The sequence below is a fragment of the Procambarus clarkii genome, chromosome 15, assembly GCF_040958095.1.
Source record: "Procambarus clarkii isolate CNS0578487 chromosome 15, FALCON_Pclarkii_2.0, whole genome shotgun sequence".
NCBI lineage: Eukaryota > Metazoa > Arthropoda > Malacostraca > Decapoda > Cambaridae > Procambarus > Procambarus clarkii.
In genome coordinates this window covers 39,598,942-39,609,490 of record NC_091164.1, presented here as the reverse complement: position 1 = coordinate 39,609,490, position 10,549 = coordinate 39,598,942, and the positions used below count along the sequence as shown (strand labels likewise).

The window sequence follows — 10,549 nt, the reverse complement described above, 5'->3', positions numbered from 1 at the left end:
GGAAAGGAAGGACGATCTTACTGGATCCCATAGCCTCTCCGAGGCACAAACCAGGCTTTTACATAACCCCCCCCCTGCACCCGAGCTTTTTAAAATAGTAAATGCCATTATTTTTGCAAAATTATTACGAGATCTATTATACTAATAACGGTAAATAAATAATAAATAGTAAATAAATCAAAATCAGTTACATTATTTTATCTTATTCATAGCATAAATGTTCTCGAAGATTACTAAAAAGAAATTGAATTAGACTACAGCAAATTGGCAAACTTTACCTTGTATCTGTTTCCACCGAGTTTGTTTGGGGCGTTCTTCAACATATCAGCAATACTTGTCTCAACATCTCTTTCAGTTGCATTAGTGTGGGTGTTGATACAGGCTTCTGGAAATTTATAAGAATTAATTAATATATATAATTATAATTCACTTTGCTATTCCCCATTCCACAGTCCTCTCGTCCTTCCCACTTCCCTGTCCCCACATCATCCCCACTATTCCCACTTCCCTGTCCCATCGTCCTCCTTACCATTTTCCCCTCCCCTGTCCTTCTTCCTCCCCCACCATCTCCCATTCACCTGTCCCTTTGTCCTCCCCAGCATTCCCCTGTCCCCACCATCCCCAACTCCCCAGTCCCCTCGTCCTCCCCACCATTACCCTCTCCTCTGTCCCCTCGTCTTCCCCACCATACCCCCCTCTCGTCCTCCCCACCATTCCAAACTACCTCATCCGATGCATTCTATAATGGTCTGATGCTTCCATCAGAAAATTGGGAACATCAAATGATCTGATATTCCCATCACTGAAAAATAAGAACAGCTAAAAAAATGAAATGAAAAAAATAAAAAAATAAACTATACTCATGAAATGAACAGTATGGTAAACAACACAGCTCAATTTCAATGCAATGTCACACAAAATTATTAAATCGAAATGAAAATAAATTGAAATCTATGAAAATTCAAATTATCAATACAATCGGAAATATTGAAATAATATCGCAACATAATATAGTGTGGGTTGCTCTTACGTGCAACAGACGGTGCTGTTTTTCAAAAAAGGCATGGTTTTACCTGTCACAAGTGTGGCATCTATACTTATACTCACGAAATGAACGGTATGGTAAACAACATAGCTCAATTGCAATGCAATGTCACAATAACATTTAATAACAATAATAACAATAACATTTAAATATACTTTAAGATATAATCTAGAAGAAAATAAGAACATTGAAACGGTTCATGAACTCGATTTCAATAAAGGACACTATGGGGAACTTTGAAAAACAGTTAATGAGTATAATTAGACAGACTTGTTGCTAGGCAGAGGAGTAAATAATGAGATATATGGCAAATTTTGCAAAATATACGGCACACAAACATTCATACCCAAACAAAGCAAAATGCTAGGTAAGAACAAAGCAGTTGGCCCGTAGGGGAAAGGAGATACCCACAAGACTGGAATACAAGTCATTAACAAGCACACAAGTACTACACTACACAACAACCGCACTACTACCAGAACTGGACGAATCACTACCAAAACAACACATTGCACATCACTACCAAAACAACACAACACAACACAAGCATTGGCAAAGAATTATAGACCAGTTGCACTAACATCCCACATAATAAAATTATTTGAGAGTGATCAGGAGTCAGATTACTAGTTTTATAGAGACCAATGACCTCCACAATCCAGGCCAACAAGGATTTAGAGCAGTTTCTATGATCGAGCCACTGAGATCTATAAAGAATTCTGATCAAGAAAGAGATCTAGGGGTGGTTTTAGATAGAAAACTATAACCTGAGGATCATATTAAGAACATTCTGCGAGGGGCCTATGCTACACTTTTTAACTTTAGAATTGCTTTTAAATACATAGGTCAAAAAGTTTTAAAAGTTTTAAAAGTTTTTTAAACCTCTCGTGTATCATGAGTGTGTTAAAGCATCAGATGGTGCATTCAGATGATGAATATTACCTAGTTCCTTCATCTGGGAAGAATGAACACATATTGGTGCATTCGGATGATAAAAACTAACTACTGTAGTTTAATTGATCAACAGACTGTATATCATATGCAGACTGTATGTGGATCTGCGGGCCACTCCAAACAACAGCCTGGTGGACCAAGCTCCACCAGGGCTAAAGCACAAAGTGATATAGATGTGATAGAGAAACTAGGTCAAATGGAGGAGTAGGTCTGTATATTAAACAGCACCTGACGTGCACAGAGCTACTAAACTCAATGTGGTGGTAGAGTGGTGGGGGGGGGGAAACATTGCAGAAAAAAACAAAAATACAATTTGGTCAACAAAACAGCATTGTTTAAAATAGAAGACATGGGTTGTCATTTTGGGGGTAAGGTAGGTTACATTGAGTTAATTAGTTAGTACTTAGTTTTTATCTTAAACTGGTTGGGAGAGGTACAGTGTTGCTGTGCTGGTGAAAGAACACCTAAAGGTAAATTAAATAATGATTGCGAATCCACAAGAAGTTGACATAATATCGCTAGAGATCTGCAATCAGGATGATAAACTTTCCTTAAAGAATTTGACAAACACTTGCTGATAGGACATGAAGTAAATGAAATGTATGTCAAGTTTTGTGAAATATATGATAAAAGCACAACAAAATTTGTACCAAAGGAGAGATGCAGAACTAGGAAAAGGGGTTTGTTCAACAGAAATTGCGAGAGGGCCTGAGACCCAAACACACACAAATGGAATCAATATATAGCAAGAGGCCAAACCCCCAAACATACAAGCGATGCAAAGATGCGAGAAACAGCAGCAGCATTAAGGAGAGGGACTTAAGGACCATAAATAAAGTGTGAAAATAAACTCGAGTAAATTTTTTTAACTACTCTCGACAGTGAAGAAAAACAAATATTCAGACGATTTGTGTTAGAATCATTAATCTTACACTTTCGGTCATATTCAACAACACAAATACATACACACACATTCCTGTTGCTGTAGCAAGTGAAGAATTACACACACAGATCACAATAACGTGATGCATCAAATGAACAAATCCACAAGGGCCGTGACGAGGATTCGAACCTGCGTCCGGGAGCATCCCAGACACTGCCTTAATCGACTGAGCTACAACAGGGTAAAAGGGTTGAAACCGAAGTTCTACTGAACTTACTGGATCCCATAGCCTCTCCGAGGCACAAACCAGGCTTTTACACAACCCCCCCCCCCCTGCACCCGAGCTATGTCAACAGGCCGTTCTCCCTCTTCGCCCTTCCGAATGCACCATATCAGTAAATTTTTTAATAATCTTTTAAAAATAGTAAATGCCACTATTTTTGCAAAATTATTACGAGATCTATTATTCTATAGAATAATGCATATAAATGCATATATGCATATAAATACAAAACATAAATACAAAAGTAAATGTAAATAATTTTACCTTGCACCTAGATCCACCAAGCCTGTATGGCGCGCGTTTCAGTACTTCGGAAATCTAGAACTATCTTGAATCTCTAATCTGCAATGAAACAATACATATTATTGCACTTACCAAAACATGGATGAATGTAGAAAATACAGAACTATTAGCTGAATATCAAATAAATGGATTTAATCTATTTCACACAGATAGATATATTACACCGTGTATATTAGGTAATACCTAACATACACGCCTCCACACACACTACATTTGAAATGTAGTCTCAAAAAGACTACATTTCAACAGCAAAGATTACTCCATAAAAAAATAATTAAATTATTGACCAACATGAGAGAGGGTTAGCCAACATGAGGGTTGTGTTGATTGCCTGAAAATATTTAAATTGTGTAATGTATTGAATGGCATTTTTCAAGTTACAACATTTTTTAAATTACTGAACTAGGTTCTAGGCTTTGCTAGGCTTAATTCAATTATTACAGATAAGCCTAACCTAGCCTAGAACCCAGTGGGTTTTCTTCCTATTGGGGAGTGTTGTACATGCCTCGCCTCCACATACACACTAGCACAGCCAGGCCTCGCCTCCACATACACACTAGCACAGCCAGGCCTCGCCTCCACATACACCAGCACTGCCAGGCCTCGCCTCGCCTCCACATACACCAGCACTGCCAGGCCTCGCCTCCACATTTAAACCAACCAAGCCCACAAATACGTTAACATGGACCAGCATTACACCGTCTAACATACTCTGTCAGATGTAACAACTAAATTTGTGAATTCAAGACCAAATCTATTGTATAACACAGTGTTAGTACGAGAAAAACATTACTTACATTCGAAGCCGTGTTTTAAAATGGCGGCGGTCTTGTACTGACGCTCCAAACTGTGTGTTCGTTTGCGTATGATGAACGTGTGACAATTTACTACAACAATTATTTAATTATTCTTATTCTTTATTTTAATATTTTTAGGGTACATGAAATTTCAAACTTATTTGCACACAATAATATAATTGCATTGTCATAACCTTTATATATTACGGAAAATACGATGACATGAACGAAGTCAAAGTGAAGTTGAAGTCAAAGTCATTCGCCGAACGTATTAGTCATTTTTTTTCATACATACATAGTTGATTTACAAACATAATGTTGGATTTATAGATTTATTTATAAATTTGTATTTATTTACCTGTATTTACCCAAGTCTTTCCTAAATCTAAACTTATCCAATTTATACCCATTGTTTCGTGTTCTATCTTGTGTTGACAATTTTAATACCCTATTAATATCCCCTTTGTTATATCTATTCAGGAAATTGTGGTTGATCTCGAACCCATTGATAATGTGACGACTTATACAGAATTTTGTAACTATATCATCAAGATTGTAACCAGCTTAGCTAAATGTAGTGTGGGGTTCAGTCCCTAAGCCCATATATGTGCCTCTCTAACCATTTAGGTTACAGGGCAAAAACATAAAAACAAAGGTAACTGCAGAAGGCCTATTGGCCCATACCAGGCAGCTCCTATCTATAACAGATAAACACTAAGTACTACCTAATTAACTCAATGTAACCTACCAACCTAACCCCCAAAATGTCAATCCATATCTTTTATTTTAAACAATGCTGTTTTGTTGACCAAATTGTATTTTTACTCTTTTTCTGTCATGTTTCTCCCACCCCTGTTTTTTCCCTTTTTTCTTATTTTTTCTCAACATAATTCATACTTTAATTATGCGGATCAGGACATCACCTGATCAAACACATCAAACATCGTTTGACCACCATCAAACACACACATTTCGTGTGTGTTTGACGCTCACTGATATATACCAGCGTTGTTTTATATATGGTGCTATTCTATCTTACGCTTTGTTGCTCTTTTTTACCTACGGGCTCATAGAACATTCTATTGCGAAAACATTGGCACAAAAATGAATGACGTACATACAATAATAATGTCAGGACAGTGATATAATTATAAACTTTCAAAGCACTGTATCGCCCATGTGTCGTCTTGTCACCAATACTGGGTAACAGTTCCGCCACTTCCCACACTCTTGCGGGTGGGCAGCGACCATTATTCTACGTTTATATTCATATCACCGTGTTGGGAATTTCATTGCGAGTACATTGATACCAAAATTAACGCTGTAGGACAAGTGTGGAAGTGATAACAATCCCAAGAGTAAAAACATTTTGTTGCTCTTGGGCACTCACGGCGAGTCATCTACGTAGGTATTTATTGGGTGCTGGTATTCATATAACTTTTGGTGACCGTTTTTGCTGATTTTCTTCTAGAGAATGTTATTGCGAACACGTTGGTACCAAAATGAAATACATAGCTCGAGAACTAAGGTCAGGAGAGTAAAAAGAGTATACACATTTTTGTTTTGACGCTTAATTAAGGTTATTGTGAGTACTCATCGCCTGCCTAGAAACTGGAACTAGTAATTCCATCTATCATACATATCATACAAGAGGAGCCACACATCTATGGATCATCCAATAAAATCAGCAGACTTCTAGATGTTACTACTGCTCGGCTTAGACTCTGTTACAAGTATCTCTGGGAATTCTCATTATCTGCTGATGTAGACCTGACCAAATGTAAACTGTGTCAACAAAATTATTCGCACACCCTCCGTCACTATGTGATGGAGTGCGAAAAGATACATGAATTTAGAGACAATTCTATAACCAATGTTCCAGCGATGTGTCAATATTTCATTCAAAATGATCTGCTACCAGAAATTTTAGCCAAATATCCCCAGTTTGCTAACTGTAGATAACAACTAAGTGATTGTAACCTATCCACCGCTGCCCACTGGATGGGGGACGGTGTGCAGGACAAACATATAAATTTTGATACTAGCTCTCCACATATGTCAGTTGCTTAATTTAGAACCTGTACTTGAGGTCGATCTCGAACCCATTGTTGATGTGATGACTTATATTGAATTTTGTAACTAGCTCATCAAGATTGTAACTTGCTTAGCTAAATGAATTGTGGGGTTCAGTCCCTGAGCCCATTATGTGCCTCTGTAACCCTTTCCACAACCGCCCACAAGATGGGTATGGGGTGCATAATGGGGTGGGGTGTCTTGGCCAAACGTGCCACATCAAAACCACAAGTTGACATTGAATGTGAATTAACAATGAGACAAGTAAGATTTATACTAATACATTTATACTAACTCTGTTGAGCGTTGACCATTTATACATCAAATCTGTTGATGTGAGCACTTTAGTTTAGTCTGCCGTTTAAAGAAAAAAAGAGCATATCAATGGTATATCACAGAAAACGAATTTATCATAAACTCATGTATTTGTCTTATCATATTGAACTGCATTCATATTTTTAATATATAACAATATGAATATACAAATTTCTGTAAATCCCCTACCTTGTTGGAATCTGTGGAAATGAATGAGCAAATGTGCTGGCTGAAGGCGCTGAAGGAAACCACATTGGTTTCATTTTGGATACAAATGTCCATGGAAATTCAAAATGGAAACTAATTATATAGTTGAACCTGCAGAGACGAGTTTTAGAATCTGTGTTGAGAGTGATGGACACAGCCTTCACAATTATACTTCAGAGAATGTAAACATCTAAGAGTCATTAGAAATATGTGTAGAATAATAAACCCTACATTGTTTGAGTTAGGGAAAACACCATTTGTGATATATAGATACTATAGCTGTTCCTAAAGATTCACCCTTTTTTGCACCAGCAAGATAACATATAAGATTTTAAGAGTTGACGAATGTTAATATTCTTGTTTGATAAACTGTGAACTTGAGACATAGTTAATAAGAACATATTAACACAACAAAATGTTTTCAAAATCCTTAACACCACTTTCCAGCAACTTATATAATTTATATAAATTATTTTAGAGAATAATACATAAATTATATATTTAAACATGATATAGTGTTTAGTGGAATGTATAAGGAGTCAAATTGTGTTAAAAAGAGCAATTTTTAGAAAATTTGGAAAAATACTTTTTTCTGTTCAAATTATAACTAAATGGATTATAAAGGTTTCACTCAGCCAATATATATCATTCACAATTTATTAATGAATTTTACAAAAAAACACCATAAATTTTATATTTAAACATGTAAAAACTATTTGTTTTACATTTGGAAGAAAATAATTGTAGAAAAACAATTTATAATTAAACCTTTGTGTTTGGATTTTTTGAGTAAAAGTTTCTCAAAGGCTCTCCTGCACCATTCTCAATGCAAATCATTCCCACACCTATGGCAAGAGATAGGCGAACGTTGTGTAGATGATTTGTGTTTGCTGGGCACACAGAGGCAGACCCTGAGAAACTTGTGGAAGGTAACCCCAAGCTACAAGGGCAGTACTTATTGGGCACCTAGGAAAGGGAACCCTAGGCGCATGCAGTCCGAGTACTGAGGAATAGCTCCTGTCTCTCGCACCCCTGAAGAACAGCAGCCACACACAAGGCACAGTGCCGCAAAAAGAACGGAGCCAGAGCACACAACCAAGCCGATAGCATCAGCGTCAAGAACTGGGGTGTAGATTGCCGGCGCAGTAGGTCTGGGGCTTCCCCTTCCCCTCCCGGGGAGGGGGGACTGCGCAGACAGTGGCGCGACGACGAATGACGTCATACTAGTTTGCTCGTTTTTGTTTGGGGAGTTCTATCCACTCGTTCGGCTTTTGGTTGCAATTTTCACCAGAATAGGGGTTTGTTTTTGAGACGCCTACCTATCTGAGTGCCTAACCAGGTCGATGGCAGACATAGAATGCTTCCAACCACACAGAGGTTTCTATAGGCCATTGCTCCCCTTGCCTCTCTGAAGGGGGCCAGGTTCTGGTTCATGGTCCCCGGTAGGCCATAAGAATTCCGTACACATGACTAATGCCAAAGTCTGACATTAGCATATCAGCCTGGTAAGCTCCGGGTAGCTGTAGGGGCTCCCCCCAGAAAATATTATTTTTTGGGGGGGGAAGATTTTTTTTGGGGGGGGGATTTTTTTTCTCCTTTGTTTATTATCAGATTTTGTTGTAACCTCTACATCCTGGAGAGTGCATACCCATCCCTAACTATGTCAAGATAGAATGAAATTGGTCACCAGATAAATCAGTCACAACTGGCAAAACTTGGGACTTTGAATTTTTTTTGACTGGGTTTTTCACAGATTTCAAATTCTATATTCATTGTCTCTTTAGGCTGTTTTGATGATTAGGGACCAGATTAGAGTTTTATCACTTATATAAAGTATACATTTTTATCTCCTAAATCATTATAATTACCCCTATATTATAGTTTTTTTGGGGGTTATTTTTTCTTGACATCATTCCAACACATATTGACCTACAACTTTCACATATTTGAGTACGAATGCCAAACAAAGTTTATTAAAACATAAGTAAATTAATGAATTAGAAGTACCTTATTCATTGTCGATAACTTCAACTTCAATTACTGTATCTCTAAAACTTTGAGTCAGCTTAAACAAATTCAGTTTCTGACCGATTCTCACCATTGTTACAAATAATGTGCACAGTTGTCTGTTCTACAGTCCTATTAGAATGGATTTTTCACAAACCCTAAATGTATGTAGTTATCAATTTTTTTTCTAAATTTGGCGCATAATTCAAATGCCACATTGACTATTTTTTTACAGTAAACTAAACTGAAAACATATATTCTAAATCTATGAAAATGAAGATCATATACTATTCTGAGAGCATAACAACACCAAATGAACAATTGGTGATAGTTTATATTTTTGCAGTTGATCTCGAAATCTAAAGTTTTTAATATTCAACTTTATAATTAATTTTTATTTTCTTATTTTTCAAGTTACATTTGTGATCATTTAAACAAAGTTGCAGGATTTGCTAGTATGCACAAAAAACTGGAAAGCATTAGAGCAAATTTGAGAAATTGAACTTTGCCATCAGGTCCTGTCGTGTATGTATGCTATGCACAGCTTAAGGGTTAATACAGAACTGTACTGTATAAAATGCATAAAACTTCAAACTAACAATATTTCACTAATTATAACAATAATAATATTTTAACCCTCAAACCGCTTGGGGCCCAAATGGAATTCACACCCACATGAGCAACAAAAAAAAAAAAAATCCAAAAAATTATTTCGTCTTATAGAAGTGTTCATTTGTGTTCCCTGATCACGGAAAAAATAACAAAAAAATCGTAGGTGGCATATTTTAGCCGCAATAGGGAAGGGAAGTGTGGCAAAAAAAAGGGGCTTTGGCAGAGCCTCCGCCAGACGAGGTCTACTCCGCCCGAGCTGTCAGACGGCAGTTGCCACAAATATATTATTACCTAATTATTTCAATGTCTCTGATTGATTTTTTCTTAGTTTTTTTGCAGTAATATTATTCCATACAGTGAATTGTGGTATATTTATATTATAAAATGTGTGAACCATTGCTGTACTCAAAATTATGGTGTGAATATTAGTGATTCAATTATTATGTTCATAAAACAATAAACAAATAGTTTTGCTGTTGTTACACTATATACACAGGTTATATATAAGTATTTGCATGTTTTGTACACCATAACGAACTACTAAGTTGGTCTTGTGAGTCAAAAAGCAACGAGGAGTGAAACACCAAACACCAGCGAGCCACTCACTGCCACTCCCTCCCTCAACACCACCTCACTCAACCTCATTCACCTCCCACAATACTCTTTTGTATTTATTCACTATACACAGACGTTATATATACGTATTTACATGTTTTTTTCACCATAACTGTACATCTAAGCTTGTATGGTGAGTGAAGGCCATAAGACGTAGCTACTCACACAGTCAGCTGATCGGCGTCCGCCCTCAAGGCCAGACGCACTAATATTTGTCATCCAACAATATTGTTTGTGGTGTTATTACGCTATATACACACATTATATATAAGTATCGACCTGTTTTATTCACTATACCTGAACAAATAAGCTGGTATGGTGCCCAAAGACCATAGTGGCCATCATTAAACACCATGCCAAGTCGTGCAGACGACCCAGCAAACATTTTCATGTTTTTAAAACATCCTAAAAACGACATTTCATTGTTTTCAGCACGTTTATAATTACGTTTAGAA

The 10,549-nt window shown here is 36.9% G+C and overlaps 1 long non-coding RNA gene across 1 annotated transcript in view; it reads right to left on the bottom strand.

Moving 5' to 3' along the window:
• Positions 1-276: 276 nt before the first annotated feature.
• Positions 277-10,549, bottom strand: part of LOC138365136 (uncharacterized) — a 358,830-nt gene continuing 348,557 nt past the window's right edge. The window contains exons 2-3 of the long non-coding RNA XR_011228682.1: positions 3,430-3,507; positions 277-385 (exon numbers count right to left, since the gene is read on the bottom strand). This is a non-coding gene — a long non-coding RNA (uncharacterized lncRNA). The remainder of the gene's footprint in view (positions 386-3,429; positions 3,508-10,549) is intronic.